General features: G+C 45.8%; 1 protein-coding gene across 7 annotated transcripts in view; it reads left to right on the top strand.

Annotated features, from left to right (window-relative positions):
* LOC130274126 (programmed cell death 1 ligand 1-like) overlaps positions 1–18154 on the top strand; it is a 151295-nt gene that overhangs the window by 75755 nt on the left and 57386 nt on the right. The window contains exon 1 of one of the 7 annotated variants that reach the window (XM_056522083.1): positions 10274–10318. The exons of the other annotated variants lie outside the window; for them this stretch is intronic. The gene's annotated coding sequence lies outside the window, so the exon portion shown is untranslated. Of the gene's footprint in view, positions 1–10273; positions 10319–18154 lie in introns of those variants that run through there. 7 annotated transcript variants of the gene reach the window in all.

Raw genomic sequence — 18154 nt, 5'->3', positions numbered from 1 at the left:
CGGTTTAAACCCTGTTAACGGGACTCAGGACGTACAGGTACATCCTGAGTCCTTAAGTACCAGGACGCCCTGGGTCCTTAACCCCTTCCCTCCTTTGATGATTTTTAATTTTTGCACTTTTGTTTCTTCCTCCTCACCTTCTAAAAATCATAACACTCTCAATTTTCCACCTAAAAATCTATATGAGGGCTTGTTCTTTGTGCCAACAATTTTGCTTTGTAATACCATTAATAAGTTCACTACAAAATCTGTGGCAAAACCAGAAAAAAATTATTTGTGGGGCAAAATAAAAAAAAAAGCAGTTTTGTAATTTTTTGCGACTTCCATTTCTATGCAGTGCAGTTTTCAGTAAAAAACTGCACCTTATATATATTCTGTAGGTCCATACGGTCGCAAGGATACCCAATTTCTATATAGGTTTGATTTTATTTTACTGCAAAAAAAAAATTATAGCTACATGCACCAAAATTTATACGTTCAAAAATGTCCTTTTCTGAGTGGTATTAGGGCAAATTTTTTGCCCCGTGATCTGAAGTTTTTATCGGTACCTTTTTTGTATTGATTTAACTTTTTGATAATTTTTTATAAAAAAATTTTATGGCATAAAAAGTGACAAAAAATACGTTATTTTGGACTTTGGAATTTTTTTTTATGTGTACGCCATTGACCGTGCGGTTTAATTAACGATATATATATATATAGTTTGAACATTTACACACGAGGCAATACCACATATGTTTTTGTTTTTATTTACAGAGTTTTTTTATGGGAAAAGGGGGGTGATTCAAACTTTTATTAGGGAAGGGGTCAAATCACATTTATTAACACTTTATTTTCACTTTTTTTTTTGCAATGTTCTAGCCCCCATAGGGGGACTATAACATTGCACACACTGATTTCCTACACTGATCACTGCCATGCAATAGCATGGCATTAATCAGTGTTATCGCCGCTCGACTGCTCCTGCCTGGATCTCAGGCATGGAGCAGTGATTCAGTGATCGAACAGCGAGGAGGCAGGTAGGGCTCCTCCTTGCGTCCTGCAAGCTGTTCGGGACGCCGTTATTTCCCTATGGCAGTCCCAAACAGCAACACTGAGCTAACTGGCAATGTTTACTTTAGTTTTAGACACGGCGATCAAGTTTGATCACCGCGTCTAGGGTTAATGCCGGACATCAGCCTGATCGGCGGTCTGGCATTAGCCGTGGGTCCTAGTTGCCTATAGAAACCGGGATCCACCGGCTATGATGTGCGCTCACCTGCTGAGCGCGCGTCATACCTCGTGAGCCGCAGATGGACGTTAATGAACGTCCATTTGCGGCAAGGGATTAATGGTAAAATGACATGTTCTCTTTACTCTATTGGTCAAAACTAAACGATACCCAATTTTTTATAGTTTTTCTTCAATTGTACTACCTAAAAAAAAACTTTTTAGAACAAAATCAACATGCTTAAAATTGTCCTTTGTCCTCTGACCCCTAAAACTTATTATTTTTCAGTATACAAGGCTGATTGAGGGCTCATTTTTGTACTTTGTAGTTCTGCTAGGCTGCATCATTAGAGTGTAGATCCAGAGGCAGGTAAGGGGATCCTCGGCCACCATTTTACCTCATCGGACCCCTATGATCACTTTGCGGGGGTCTGGTGAGACCACTGAGGTAACCTCATCTTTTATTATTCCTTAAGACACTCTGATCAGCATTGATCACTGCATCTAAAGTGTTAGTTACAGGCAGCAGAGAGGCATCGCCGAAGCCGACCATTAGTCGGTAGCCGTCCCTCACCGCCTGTGAAGTGAGTTTGCTTCATAAATGTTAAACAATCTAAGAAGTACAGGTATGCCTTTGCTCCTTAATGGGGTACTCTGGTGGAAATCATTTTTTATTAACTGGTGGCAGAAAGTTAAACAGATTTGTAAATTACATCTATTAATAAAGCTTAATCCTTCCTGTACTTATCAGCTGCTGTATGCTCCAGAGGAAGTTCTTTTCTTTTTGAATTTCTTTTCAGTCTGACCACAGTGCTCTCTGCTGACACCTCTGTCCATGTCAGGAACTGTCCAGAGCAGGATAGGTTTGCTCCTGCTCTAGACAGTTCCTGACAAAGGCAGAGGTGTCAGTGTAACGCCGAGCGCTCCGGGTCCCGCTGCTTCCCCGGAGCGCTCACGGCGATACTCTGCTTGCAGCGCTCCGGTCGGCGCTGCTGACCGAGAGCGCTGCTACCCTGTCACCGGAGGGGATGCGATCCGTGGGACGGGACGTGCCCGTTCACGGATCGCATCCCATGTCCCTTCTCACCCGCTCCGTCCTTCCTCTGTCCCTGCCCGGCGCGCGCGGCCCCGCTCTCTAGGGCGCGCGCGCGCCGGCTCTATGAAATTTAAAGGGCCAGTGCACCACTAATTGGTGCCTGGCCCAATCTAGTCTAATCACTGTTTCCCCTATAAAACATCACTTCCCCTTCCTGTCCCTGCCGGATCTTGTTGCCTAGTGCCTAGTGAAAGCGTTCCAGTGTGTCCTTGCCTGTGTTTCCAGAATCTCTGCTGTTGCCCCTGACTACGAACCTTGCCGCCTGCCCTGACCTTCCTGCTACGTCTGACCTTGCCTTGCCTTGTCCTTTTGTACCGCGCCATCTCAGCCGCCAGAGAGGTTGAGTCGCTACTGGGAGGAACGACCTGGGGGTTACCTGCCGCAGCAAGTCCATCCCGCTTTGCGGCGGGCTCTGGTGAATACCAGTAACCCCTTAGACTCTGTTCCCCTGGTACGGCCCACACCATCACCTCTCTGGTTCAGAGGATCCACTTTCAGTGTCCTCACCTTCCGCCAACCCGGATCCTGACAGTAGATCCGGCCATGGATTCCGCTGAGGTGCCGCTACCTAGCCTTGGAGACCTTTCCTCCGTTGTGGCCCAACAGTCTCAACAAGTAGTCCAACAAGGACATCAGTTGTCACAACTGACTGCAATGGTTCAGCAACTTCTGCCTCTACAGCCATCTTCTCCGCCAGTTCCTCAACTGCAAGCTGCTGCTTCCAGCACCAGAGTCCGTCTTTCTCTTCCGGATAAGTTTGATGGGGACTCTAAGTTGTGTCGTGGCTTCCTGACCCAATGTTCTCTGCACTTGGAGCTATTGGCTGACCAGTTTCCCACGGAACGGTCTAAGGTGGCATTCGTGGTCAGCTTATTCTCTGGAAAGGCGTTGTCTTGGGCCACTCCGCTTTGGGACCGCAACGATCCTGCCACCGCTTCAGTCCAAACCTTCTTCTCAGAAATACGCTCTGTTTTTGAGGAACCAGACCGGGTTTCTTCTGCCAAGACGGCCTTGTTGAATCTTGTTCAAGGAAACTCTTCAGTGGGCGATTACGCCATTCAGTTCCGGACTCTTGCCTCAGAATTAGCCTGGAATAATGAAGCTCTCTGCGCAACCTTGAAGAAGGGTTTATCCAGCCACATCAAAGATGTTCTGGCCGCACGAGAGATACCCTCAACCCTGTCTGAACTAATCCATTTGGCCACCCGCATTTATATGCGTTTTTCAGAAAGGCGACAGGAGCTACGCCAAGAAAAGGATCTCGTTCACACCAGGCAGTTTCCCCGCCCAACACCTCTCTTCCAGCATCTGCTGCAACCTGTGACTGTGCCTTCCGCCGAGGAGGCTATGCAAGTGGATCGGTCTCGCCTGACCCAATTTGAGAGGACTCGCCGCAGGAATGAGAACCTTTGCCTTTACTGTGCGAGCTCCGAGCATTTCCTGAAGGACTGTCCTATTCGTCCTCCGCGTCTGGGAAGGCGCACGCACCTAGTAAACGTGGGAGAGGCGTTACTGGGTGTGGATTCTACCTCTCCACGCTTAACTATTCCTGTACGGATTTCTTTGCCTGCTAAATCTGCCTTTTCTGCCGTGGCCTTTCTGGACTCAGGTTCAACAGGTAACTTCATTGAGGCCTCATTAGTCAACAGATTCAACATCCCTGTGATCCGTCTCGACAAGCCTCTCTTCATTTCTTCTGTCAGTGGACAGAATCTGGACTGTACCGTGTGCTATCGCACTGTGCCCTTGCGCATGAACGTAGGTGTCCTCCATCATGAGGAGATAGAATTTTTTGTGCTTCCCAACTGTACTTCTCAAGTTTTACTAGGCTTGCCTTGGCTCCAGCTCCACTCTCCTACTCTCGACTGGTCTTCTGGGGACTTTAGAAGTTGGGGTCCTACCTGTCACCAGCGATGCCTTAAGACCTTACCCATCAGTCAAGTAACCATCGCTTCTTCTCTGCCAGGCCTGCCTAAGGCCTATCAGGACTTTTCCGATGTTTTTTGTAAAAAGCAAGCAGAGGTCTTACCTCCACACAGACCCTTTGACTGCCCTATTGACTTGCTTCCTGGTACTTCTCCACCGCGTGGCAGGATTTATCCGCTCTCTGCCCCAGAGACCCAAGCCATGTCCGAGTATATTCAAGAAAATCTAAAAAAAGGATTCATCAGAAAATCTTCGTCTCCTGTTGGGGCAGGATTCTTCTTCGTTGCTAAGAAAGATGGAACCCTACGCCCATGCATCGATTACCGCGGTTTAAATAAAATTACCGTTAAGAATCGTTACCCACTCCCCCTTATCTCTGAATTGTTTGACCGTCTGCGGGGAGCAAAAATTTTTACCAAACTCGATCTAAGAGGGGCTTATAATCTTATCCGTATACGTGAAGGAGACGAGTGGAAAACTGCATTCAACACCCGTGACGGACATTTTGAGTATCTTGTCATGCCTTTCGGCCTTTGCAACGCCCCAGCAGTTTTCCAGGACTTTGTCAATGAGATTTTTCGTGACTTGCTATATACTTGTGTAGTGGTCTACCTGGATGACATTCTTATTTTTTCTTCTAACCCTGAGGAACATCGCCTCCATGTCCGTCAGGTGTTACAGCGCCTATGCAAAAATCACCTTTACGCTAAGATAGAAAAGTGTCTCTTTGAACGCAGTAGTCTACCTTTCTTGGGTTACTTTGTGTCCAGCCAAGGCCTTCAAATGGATCCTGTCAAACTCTCTGTGGTTCTGGATTGGCCACGCCCCTCTGGATTGCGAGCTATCCAACGCTTCCTCGGGTTCGCTAATTACTATCGTCAATTTATTCCCCACTTCTCCACCATCGTTGCTCCTATTGTAGCGTTGACCAAAAAGGACGCGAACCCGAGGTCCTTGCCATCTATGGCGGAGGAGTCCTTTAATTTGCTCAAGGCTGCCTTTGCTTCTGCACCTGTCCTGTCCAGGCCTGACCCCGCAAAGCCTTTTATCCTTGAAGTAGATGCTTCTTCTGTTGGTGCCGGTGCCGTTTTAACTCAAAAGACTACTACTGGGAAAAATCGCACGTGTGGCTTTTTCTCCAAGACCTTCTCTCCTGCAGAAAAAAATTATTCGATTGGAGATCGTGAGCTTTTAGCTATTAAATTGGCACTCGAGGAGTGGAGACATCTTTTAGAAGGGTCCCTGCATCCCATCATCATTTACACGGACCATAAAAATTTATCGTATCTCCAGACTGCCCAGCGATTAAATCCTCGCCAAGCTAGATGGACATTGTTTTTTGCCCGCTTCAATTTTGAAATTCATTTTCGTCCAGCTGACAAGAACGTTAGAGCTGACGCACTATCACGTTCCACAGATGTTTCCGAATCTGAAGCCCCTCCACAGCACATCATACCTCCTGAGTGTCTCATCTCCTCCGCTCCTACCACTCTTGTGCAAGTTCCTCCAGGGAACACCTTTGTACCTTCACGCCTTCGCCACAAAATTCTTAAATGGGGTCATTCTTCTCTTTTGGCCGGACATGCTGGTGTCAAGAAGTCGGAGCAGTTGATTTCCAGACACTATTGGTGGCCCACCTTGCAGAAGGATGTGACTGATTTTGTTCGGGCTTGTACTACCTGTGCCCGTGACAAGACTCCACGCCAGAAGCCGGCAGGTCTCCTCCTTCCTTTACCTGTACCTGAACAGCCATGGTCCCATATTGGTATGGACTTCATCACCGATCTGCCACCTTCCCGCAATAATACAGTCATCTGGGTGGTCGTTGATCGTTTTTCTAAAATGGCTCATTTTGTTCCTCTGCCGGGTCTTCCTTCTGCGCCTCAATTGGCGAAACAATTTTTTCTTCATATTTTTCGATTTCACAGGCTTCCCAAGCACATCGTTTCAGACAGAGTTTCCAGTTTGTTTCTAAATTTTGGAGGGCACTCTGCAGTCAATTAAAAATCAAACTACATTTTTCTTCTGCTTACCACCCTCAATCCAACGGTCAAGTGGAAAGAGTAAATCAGATACTTGGTGACTACCTGCAACATTTTGTCTCCTCTCGCCAAGACGATTGGGTGGACCTTTTAAAAACTCTGAGTCTTCTTCCAAATCTCCATTTTTTGTGGTGTACGGCCGTCACCCGCTTCCCCCCTCCCTATCCCACTTCCTCTGGGGTTCCTGCCGTTGATGAATTGACGCAAGATTTTTCTTCCATTTGGCGTGAGACTCAAAAGTCGCTTCTACTGGCCTCATCTCGAATGAAGGTGCATGCTGATAAAAAGAGAAGGGTTCCTCCGGTATTTTCCCCTGGTGACAAGGTATGGCTTTCTGCTAAGTATATTCGATTCCGTGTACCCAGTTACAAGTTGGGCCCCCGATTTTTAGGGCCTTTCATAGTCAAAAAACAAATCAACCCTGTCTCTTACCAACTTCATCTGCCCCCCTCTCTCCGTATTCCTAACTCCTTCCATGTCTCTCTACTCAAACCTGTTGTTCTTAACCGCTATTGTCCCAAAGTCATTCTTCCTGCTCCTGTCTCTGGATCCTCTGATATCTTCTCTGTGAAAGAGATCCTCGCCTCCAGGGTTGTCCGAGGTAAAAGATTTTTTCTTGTTGATTGGGAGAATTGTGGCCCCGAAGAGAGGTCCTGGGAACCCGAGATCAATATCCTTCATAAGGAACTCATTCGTAGATTTCTGGGTTCCAAAAAGAAGGGGAGACCCAAGGGGGGGGGGTGTACTGTAACGCCGAGCGCTCCGGGTCCCGCTGCTTCCCCGGAGCGCTCGCGGCGTTACTCTGCTTGCAGTGCTCCGGTCGGCGCTGCTGACCGAGAGCGCTGCTACCCTGTCACCGGAGGGGATGCGATCCGTGGGATGGGACGTGCCCGTTCACGGATCGCATCCCATGTCCCTTCTCACCCGCTCCGTCCTTCCTCTTTCCTTGCCCGGCGCGCGCGGCCCCGCTCTCTAGGGCGCGCGCGCGCCGGCTCTCTGAAATTTAAAGGGCCAGTGCACCACTAATTGGTGCCTGGCCCAATCTAGTCTAATCACTGTTTCCCCTATAAAACATCACTTCCCCTTCCTGTCCCTGCCGGATCTTGTTGCCTAGTGCCTAGTGAAAGCGTTCCAGTGTGTCCTTGCCTGTGTTTCCAGAATCTCTGCTGTTGCCTCTGACTACGAACCTTGCCGCCTGCCCTGACCTTCCTGCTACGTCTGACCTTGCCTTGCCTTGTCCTTTTGTACCGCGTCATCTCAGCCGTCAGAGAGGTTGAGTCGCTACTGGGAGGAACGACCTGGGGGTTACCTGCCGCAGCAAGTCCATCCCGCTTTGCGGCGGGCTCTGGTGAATACCAGTAACCCCTTATACTCCGTTCCCCTGGTACGGCCCATGCCATCACCTCTCTGGTTCAGAGGATCCACTTCCAGTGTCCTCACCTTCCGCCAACCCGGATCCTGACAGTCAGCAGAGAGTACTGTGGTCAGACTGAAAACAAAATTCAAAAAGAAAAGAACTTTCTCTGGAGCACACAGCAGCTGATAAGTACTGGAAGAATTACAATTTGGAAAAGTTATTTAGAAATCTGTTTAACTTTCTGGCACCAGTTGATAAAAAAAAAAATTGTTCTCCACCAGATGACAGCTGCAGTCAACAAGATTGAAGCTCCAATATTCCTGTGCTGTACTCCTTTACACTGAAGCTGTAGCTTAACCCCTAGACAATATCAAGTGTACCTCTATGCCCTTGCTGTCTGTGACTTAAAGGGGTAAGTCACAGACAGCAAGGGCGTAAAGGTACACTTGATATTGTCTAGGGGTTAAGCTACAGCTTCAGTGTAAAGGAGTACAGCACAGGAATATTGGAGCTTCAATCTTGTTGACTGCAGCTGTCATTTAATAGTAAAAATCTATCAGTAACACTAAAACAGGAAAGCAGAAAACTCGCAAAAGGCCGGCTGCGTCAACCTACCTTTAGGCTATATGCAGGCTTTTTGTAGAATTACTGATTAGGCGACAGCTACAGTCCACAAGATTGAAGCTCCAGTATTCCTTTAATGTAATCCATTAGGCTATGTTCAGACGGTGAAATGTCTTCACAGAAAATTACCATTTGGACATTCCACTGACAGCGTAGCGCCGCAAGAACATGCCAGCGCTAGGACTACTCGAAAATGCACCACGTCTCATAGAAGGCATTGCATTTCCATGCAGACTCTGCAGAAAGAATAGACATGATTATTTTTTCTGCAGACTCCAGAATCTTAATTCCGCACGAAAATTTCACTGTGAACATAGCCTTACACTGAAGCAGTAGTTAAATACATGGAAATGTACCCTATGGCTGCTTATACATTTAGTAGTAGCGCTATGATAATTGCTGCACGGCCAAAAAACCTGCCTGTAGTTTATCGCTATTGCCACAGTCTTGTGGCAAGTACAGGTAAAGCGCATAAAAACATGGCCATTAGCTCTAAACAGTAGGCATTTTTGCTAAGTAGTGCCTAGCTGTCCAGCAATTGCCGTGGAACAGCTGTTACATGTAACCAGTCAAAGTGATTTTTAGAGTTGTCTTCCAGCTTGTGGCCACGGCTAGCACATGTAGTTGTGAACTGCAGGAAGTACCTGGACTTGTCGATTTAAAAAGTGGCAAGTATAGGTGCAGCACATAATGATCAATGAATTGCAACTGCTAGCTGCTACTGCAAGTGCTTCATTGAGCATTATGTGCTGCACCTATACCCACCACTATTAAAATTAGCAAGTCCAGGTCCCTCCTTCAGTTCACTACCACATGGGCTAGCTGATGTCGCTAGGGCATTGTGGAAGAGCACCCTTATTTTGTATGTTTAGTAGAGGTAAAGCAAAGTATCTTAATTAGTCAGTATTTTCCATCAGTATTTGATAGCAACAGCCAACAGTGAAACTAACACAGAGAAGCCATTATGGAAAAATTTGTACTTCCATGTTCTAAATGCTCTCCAAGTTAGGCCCCTTTCACACTACCGTTATGTTCCTGCATTGCGACACCTGTTATTCAGCAATAACGGGTCATGAAAAAATGGATAAAATAACTGAATACAACGGATGATAACTGATGACCAATTTTGACGGACATACTGTCAAGATAACGGATATTGTGCCATCCGTTATCACCCTTTATAGTCTGTTATTTTATGTCAGTTATTTTATTTCCATGTGAATTCCTTGTTGTGATGCTGTACTAATCATGCTCAGTAGCAATAACGGAACATAAAAAAAGGACAATAACGGATGTCATTTGTGAACATCCGTCACCCATAGACTTCACTGTTAAATTTGAATGGCTGTTATTCCACTGTTATTTTTGACGGAACAAAAATTAGTGCATGCACCGTCTTTTGTGCTGTCAAAAGTAACGGACGTTAGTCATAACGGACATAACTGATGCTAAAGGATGGTCAAAAAATCCCTTTGACATGAATGGGATTTTTTGATCGCCGTTTTCAGGATTATCTGACTGGAGTTCATGACAGAGGTTTTTACAGGAGGGTAACAGTAATGTGAAAGGTAGTTTTACCAAGGCTGATGCAGGATACTGACCAGAATACTTCTGTGTGAAATATGTCTTACTGAAAATGATGGGACTCCTTCAGCAATATCAGACTTATGATGAGAACCGTTCATTTTCCCTTCATATGATTATCAGTAAATGCCACAATACCATACTGGTAGTCAAATGAGCTGGAAGGACTTTACCCTAGATGAGATTCTGACCAGATCGAGTAGGACTGGAACTTTACTAGTCTTATGTCAGTATAAAGAATTAACCAAAAATGGGAAAGCCCTACTCTACATTTTTCAGTATTCTTTTGACTTCCTCAAAAGCAAATGTAAATTTTCTTTGGCTAAGTCCAATCCAGGAAGCTGATTTTCCCCCTCCACAATATTACAGTATATTAAACTTGTGTTTACTTCCTTCTTGTAAACATTTATATGCCACAACTAAGGAAACAATGCACAGAATAGAGCAGACCATGAATCCACTGTGACTGGAGCTTTTTGGGTGAGTAGACAAAATAACTTGAAATACTTGTACCTTTAGACTCCATTTCTTTCACTGTGACTATACAATTATTCACAAGAAAAACACGATACAACACAACTGTGGATTTAAAACGACAGCAAAAAAAAGATTGTGGAAGATTGCTTTGTGAACAGCTCAGTTTTTTACCCCTTAAGGACCGAGCCCTTTTTCACCTTAAGGACCGGAGCGTTTTTTGCAATTCTGACCACTGTCACTTTAAACATTAATAACTCTGGAATGCTTTTAGTTATCATTCTGATTCCGAGATTGTTTTTTCGTGACATATTCTACTTTAACTTAGTGGTAAAATTTTATGGTAGCTTGCATCCTTTCTTGGTGAAAAATCCCCAAATTTGATGAAGAAAATGAAAATTTTGCATTTTTTTTACTTTGAAGCTCTCTGCTTGTAAGGAAAATGGATATTCAAAATAATTTTTTTTTGGGTTCACATATACAATATGTCTACTTTATGTTTGCATCATAAAATGTATGAGTTTTTACTTTTGGAAGACACCAGAGGGCTTCAAAGTTCAGCAGCAATTTTGAAATTTTTCACAAAATTTTCAAACTCGCTATTTTTCATGGACCAGTTCAGGTTTGAAGTGGATTTGAAGGGTCTTCATATTAGAAATACCCCATAAAAGACCCCATTATAAAAACTACACCCCCCAAAGTATTCAAAATGACATTCAGTAAGTGTATTAACCCTTTAGGTGTTTCACAGGAATAGCAGCAAAGTGAAGGAGAAAATTCAAAATCTTCATTTTTTACACTCGCATGTTTTTGTAGACCCAATTTTTGAATTTTTGCAAGGGGTAAAAAGGAGAAAATTTTTACTTGTATTTGAAACCCAATTTCTCTCGAGTAAGCACATACCTCATATGTCTATGTTAATTGTTCGGCGGGCGCAGTAGAGGGCTCAGAAGGGAAGGAGCGACAAATGGTTTTTGGGGGGGCATGTCACCTTTAGGAAGCCCCTATGGTGCCAGGACAGCAAAAAAACACACATGGCATACCATTTTGGAAACTAGACCCCTCAGGGAACGTAACAAGGGGTAAAGTGAACCTTAATACCCCACAGGTGTTTCACGACTTTTGCATATGTAAAAAAAATATTTTTTTTTTACCTAAAATGCTTGATTTCCCAAAAATTTTACATTTTTTAAAAGTGTAATAGCAGAAAATACCCCCCAAAATTTGAAGCCCAATTTCTCCCGATTCAGAAAACACCCCATATGGGGGTGAAAATTGCTCTGCTGGCGCACTACAGGTCTCAGAAGAGAAGGAGTCACATTTGGCTTTTTGAAAGCAAATTTTGCTCTGGGGGCATGCCGCATTTAGGAAGCCCCTATGGTGCCAGGACAGCAAAAATACACACATGGCATACCATTTTGGAAACTAGACCCCTCAGGGAACGTAACAAGGGGTAAAGTGAACCTTAATACCCCACAGGTGTTTCACAACTTTTGCATATGTAAAAAAAATTATTATTTTTTTTACCTAAAATGCTTGGTTTCCCAAAAATTTTACATTTTTAAAAAGGGTAATAGCAGAAAATACCCCCCCAAAATTTGAAGCCCAATTTCTCCCTATTCAGAAAACACCCCATATGGGGGTGTAAAGTGCTCGAAGAGAAGGAGTCACATTTGGCTTTTTGAAAGCAAATTTTGCTATGGGGGCATGCCGCATTTAGGAAGCCCCTATGGTGCCAGGACAGCAAAAAAAAAAACACATGGCATACCATTTTGGAAACTAGACCCCTCGGGGAACGTAACAAGGGGTTAAGTGAACCTTTATACCTCACAGGTGTTTCATGACTTTTGTATATGTAAAAAAAAAATTTTTTTTTTACTTAAAATGCTTGTTTTCCCAAAAATGTAACATTTTTAAAAGGGTAATAGCAGAAAATATCCGCCAAAATTTGAAGCCCAATTTCTCCTGAGTACGGCGATACCCCATATGTGTCCCTAAACTGTTGCCTTGAAATAAGACAGGGCTCCAAAGTGAGAGCGCCATGCGCATTTGAGGCCTAAATTAGGGACTTGCATAGGGGTGGACATTGGGGTATTCTACGCCAGTGATTCCCAAACAGGGTGCCTCCAGCTGTTGTAAAACTCCCAGCATGCCTGGACAGTCAGTGGCTATCTGGCAATACTGTGAGGCTGTCACTCACCTCCAACGATCCACACAGGACTGTCCCTCGCCGCCGTCGCTCCTGGGGCCCCGATCCCAACAGGGACGCCGGGGATCGGGGTCCCCAGCACCCGGGGTCGTCTTCCCGCACCCGCTCACGTCCTCCGGAAGAGGGGCGGAGCGGGTTGCGGGAGTGACACCCGCAGCAGGCGCCCTGATTGGTCGGCCGGTAATCCGGCCGACGAATCAGGGCGATCGTGAGGTGGCACCAGTGCCACCTCACTCCTGCAGGCTCTGGCTGTTCGGGGCCGTCTCTGACGGCCCCGATCAGCCAGTAATTCCGGGTCATCGGGTCACTGGAGACCCGATTGACCCGGAATCCGCCGCAGATCGCTGGACTGAATTGTCCAACGATCTGCGGCAATCGCCGACATGGGGGGACATAATGACCCCCCTGGGCGATATGCCGGGATGCCTGCTGAACGATTTCAGCAGGCAACCGGCTCCGGCTCCCCTCCGGCTAGCGGTGGGGGCCGGAAATGCTCAGGGCGTATCCATACGCCCTCGGTCCTTAAGGACTTGGAAACGGGGGCGTATGGATACGCTGTCTGCTGGCATTGCCTTTTGGGGGTATACTCTTTGACACTGTTTATATGAGGCACTTTGCAGACATAGCTGCTTATGGGCAGTCTGCTGGCACCAATTATGTAGGGCATCCTGCAGGAATAATTTTCTATTGGAGCAGTCTGCTAGTACTGTTTATATGGCAATTTTCCTTAGGTTGTAATAGAAGGATTACAAGTATTTATAAGATACTATACAATGACCCCTTGACTTATGATGGCCTCGACATATGATCATTTCAACATATGATGGCCTCTCAGAGCCCATCGTATGTTGAAGGCAGCCTCGACATATGATGCTGCTGTGTGTCGGGGCCATCGTACAAACAGCTATGTGACAGCGCTGACAACTTCAGCAACTGACAGATAGTTGTTTAATGTGCCCCGTGTGCCCCGTTCTGCCTCCTGTTACTCACATGCTGTCCTGCTACCTCACGCAGGCTTCCACTGTGAGCTCCGTGTAAGCCCCGCCCCCCCAGTGCCGCCATAGCCAATAGCCTGCAGCATCTTGCTGCAGGCATCCAATGAGCTGCTGGCTGCCCTCCCCTTCCTTTATTAAGGAGCTGTAGTCGGCAGGATCGTAATGGAGGACATTCTGTCCCCCCCTGATGGTATTTAAAGAACTGTACAGTACTGTATGCGATGTCACACATCACATACAATACATATACACACACTATACACCCCATACATCAATGTTTCCCTATCAGTGTGCCTCCAGCTGTTGCAAAACTATAACTCCCAGCATGCCCAGACAGTCAATGGCTGTACATGCATGCTGGGAGTTGTAGTTGTGCAACAGCTGGAGGCACCCTGGTTTGTTAAACACTTTCCATACACTCCACATACAATGGTCATCCCAGAACCAATTGGCAGTTTCCCATAGAGATATGTATTCAACATACAATGGTTCCGAGGCCCCAGAACCAATTACCATTTTTACACAGACATATGTACTCGACATATGATGGTTTCAACATATGATGGTTCTACTGGAACCAATTAATATCATATGTTGAGGGACCACTGTATATAGATTATTATTTTTAAATTTTATAGTTTTTTTTTACATTGTAAACACATCAAAAATAGAGCATACAAATGTGATTGTCAGGCTTCTAACAGAAGCCTATAAACATACTAAAGAAGAACATACTGCATAATAAAACAGATAGTTAACCCCTAAGGACGAAACCCACTTAATAACGCTTTCAATTTTGCACCTACAGACCCATATGAGGGCTTGTTTTTTGCGTCACCAATTGTACTTTGTAATTACATTAATCATTTAATAACAAAATCTACCATTCTGTAGGTCAATACGGTCACAAGGATACCTAATTTATATAGGTTTTATTTTATTTTAGTTCTTTAAGAAAAATTATAACTACATGCAATAAAAATTTTCCGCATACAGGGCTTTATGATGGCTAATTTTTTTTGCCGCGATCTGTAGTTTTTATCAGTACCATTTTTATTTTGATGGGAATTTTGGATCGCTTTTTATTTGTTTTTTTATGGGATATGAAGTGATCAAAACGTGCAGTTTACTTAACCTTATATATATTTATATATATATATATATATATATTTGAATAGTTCAGACATTTAGGCACGTGGTGGTACCCCATAGCATAGTATTGATAAGTGTTATCAATGCTCTGCTGCTCCAGACTGCATGGCTGGCTGTGAGCAGCAGAGGACTGATCGGACGGCAAGGAGGCAGGTAAGGGCACTCCTGCTGTCCCCTCAGCTGATCGGGACCCGCGATTTCGCTGCAGATGTCCCGACCAGCATCCCTGAACTACCGGCACCGTTAACCTCGCACTTTAGACGCCACAATCAACTTTGATCACAGCGTCTAAAGGGTTAATGCCGGGCATTATCCTGGCTACTGATAACAACCGGAACCGACCAGGTTTGAAGCATTCTTAGCTCATGAGAACAGTTCAAAGCCGCTAACGGGACCAGGATGGGTTAAAGCGTTATTGTCATTAGTAAGAAAAAAAAGAAAAAATTCTCAGGTCCGTGTAGTCATGTACTCTTAGACATGTATGCATAATAATATATGCATGTTTTAAAATGTAAAATACCTTTTTATCTATGTATAACTATGCACAGTCTTTTTACACTTCTCTTGGAGGCTGGGGGGGGGGGGGGGGGGGTCTCCAGGAGCATGATGAGCTCCTCCTCCCCCCTCTCTTTTATGAGGTCTGCACAAACACTTTTACATTTGCAAAACTTTGTGCCAAATATGCATGTTTTTTTTATAACCCTAAAGCAGCCATGTGGAGCCTTTATGGTGCAAATACACCAAAAATAAGTTAATAAAATGACCAAAGAGAAATCATTTTGCATATAAATAATTATTGAGCACCTTGTTTTGCTTGTCAGTGTGCATGTAAAAACGCCTCTTCTGAAAAGAATGCAAGCGGTCTTACACTGGTGAAAGCTGGCTGATACACTGCACTGAGGGACAGCAGGGAGCAGAGCAGGGAGAGAACCACATCCCTCCTACCCCCTCCCCTTAGCAAATGCGTCTGAAATACCTAGTTGCTGGACCAAAAATACTTGGTTACCAGGGTTCATTTGCAAAATAAAGAGACAGAGACCCCTAGTGGCTATTATTTTAAACCATTTTTTCACATCTTTAGCAATCAAATTTTTTATTGCAGTATATTAGGAAAATGCTTAGTTTTGGAATTGAATAAAAAAAAAAGTAGTTTCTAACAACAGTGACGTTTTAAAAGCATTATGATAATGTGATACAGCAATATGATAATGGGATAAAGCACAGAGTTATCACTTTTGTCTTGGTAGGTCCAGATACTAAATGGTTCTGTGACCCGGTGTGAGAGTTGTGCATTTAGCGAGTTGGTTAGACCATATGAATTCTCTATCCATATATTATTGTAGAGGATACAATTTGAATGAGCTTAATCCTTCCTAACAATCAAAGAGCATGAGGTTTCTCCTCATGTGGAGGACGATGTGTCTTTTATAATATTGACGTTGCACAATTTAATGGCTTGTGTCACTATTTATTGCCTAAATATTGAATTGGTGTGTAATCTATTTCTTGGTTAAATGCTGTTGTTCCAAACCATAGTAAATTGTGGATACACAAATGATACCTATCCTAAATATCCTATTTTGGCCTCTGGGACTTAACCATGCAATTGTCTGATCACTGGTATAATACAATGCAATATTTTTGTACTACAGAGTATTATAACACTGATAGGCATTTTATTTGGTCCTGCCAATATCGTAGGTACACTAAGATGGCAGACCTTTGGGCTTCATTTAGCCCTTATTTGCCATGACAATTCATTGGCAACCTGTCATCATTGTTACGCCTAGCGCTCCGGGTCCCCGCTCCTCCCCGGAGCGCTCACGGCGTCCTTCTCCCTGCAGCTCCCCGGTCAGCGCTGACCGGGAGCGCTGCTCTGCCATGGCCGTTGGGGATGCGATTCGCACAGCGGGACGCGCCCGCTTGCGAGTCGCATCCCAGGTCACTTACCCGTTCCCGTCTCCTGCGGTCATGTGCTGGCGCGCGCGGCTCCGCTCTCTAGGGCGCGCGCGCGCCAGCTCCCTGAGACTTAAAGGGCCAGTGCACCAATGATTGGTGCCTGGCCCAATTAGCTTAATTGGTTCCCACCTGTTCCCTGCTTATATCTAGTCTCCTCCCTTGCACTCCCTTGCCGGATCTTGTTGCCTTAGTGCCAGTGAAAGCGTTCTTTGTGTGTTTATACCCTGTGTACCAGAACTATTGCTATCTCCCCTGACTACGAACCTTGCCGCCTGCCCCCGACCTTCTGCTACGTCCGACTTTGCTTCTGCCTACTCCCTTGTACCTCGCCTATCTTCAGCAGCCAGAGAGGTGCCGTTGCTAGTGGATACGACCTGGTCACTACCGCCGCAGCAAGACCATCCCGCTTTGCGGCGGGCTCTGGTGAAAACCAGTAGTGTCTTAGAACCGGTCCACTAGCACGGTCCTCGCCATCCCTCTCTGGCACAGAGGATCCACCTCCTGCCAGCCGGCATCGTGACAGTAGATCCGGCCATGGATCCCGCTGAAGTTCCTCTGCCTGTTGTCGCCGACCTCCCCACACTGGTCGCCCAGCAAGCCCGACAGATTGCCCAACAAGATCACCAGCTGTCGTACTTGACCACCATGACTCAGCAACTCCAGTCGCAGCTACAGCAGATTCAGTCTCAGCTACAGCAGCAGCAACCATCTCCTCCGCCAGCTCCTGCACCTCTTCCGCAGCGAGTGGCCACTCCTAGCCTCCGCCTGTCTTTGCCGGACAAATTTAATGGGGACTCTAAGTTTTGCCGTGGCTTCCTTTCCCAATGTTCCCTGCATCTGGAGATGATGTCGGACCAGTTTCCTACTGAAAGGTCTAAGGTGGCTTTCGTAGTCAGCCTTCTGTCTGGAAAAGCTCTGTCATGGGCCACACCGCTCTGGGACCGTGATGACCCTGTCACTGCCTCTGTACACTCCTTCTTCTCGGAAATTCGAAGTGTCTTTGAGGAACCTGCCCGAGCCTCTTCTGCTGAGACTGCCCTGCTGAACCTGGTCCAGGGTAATTCCTCCGTTGGCGAGTACGCCATACAATTCCGTACTCTTGCTTCTGAACTATCCTGGAATAATGAGGCTCTCTGCGCGACCTTTAAAAAAGGCCTATCCAGCAACATTAAGGATGTTCTGGCCGCACGAGAGACTCCTGCTAACCTGCATGAACTCATTCATCTAGCCACTCGCATTGACATGCGTTTTTCTGAGAGGCATCAAGAGCTCCGCCAGGAAAAGGACTTAGATCTCTGGACACCTCTCCCACAGTCTCCACTGCAATCTGCGCCTAGGCCTCCCGCCGAGGAGGCCATGCAAGTGGATCGGTCTCGCCTGACCCTGGAAGAGAGGAATCGCCGTAAGGAAGAGAATCTTTGTTTGTACTGTGCCAGTACTGAACATTTTCTGGTGGATTGCCCAATCCGTCCTCCACGTCTGGGAAACGCACGCTCGCACTCAGCTCTCGTGGGTGTGGCGTCTCTT

This window comes from Hyla sarda, chromosome 1 (assembly GCF_029499605.1).
Source record: "Hyla sarda isolate aHylSar1 chromosome 1, aHylSar1.hap1, whole genome shotgun sequence".
NCBI lineage: Eukaryota > Metazoa > Chordata > Amphibia > Anura > Hylidae > Hyla > Hyla sarda.
Note: the sequence above shows the minus strand (reverse complement) of the source record. Positions and strands in the feature narration are given on the sequence as shown.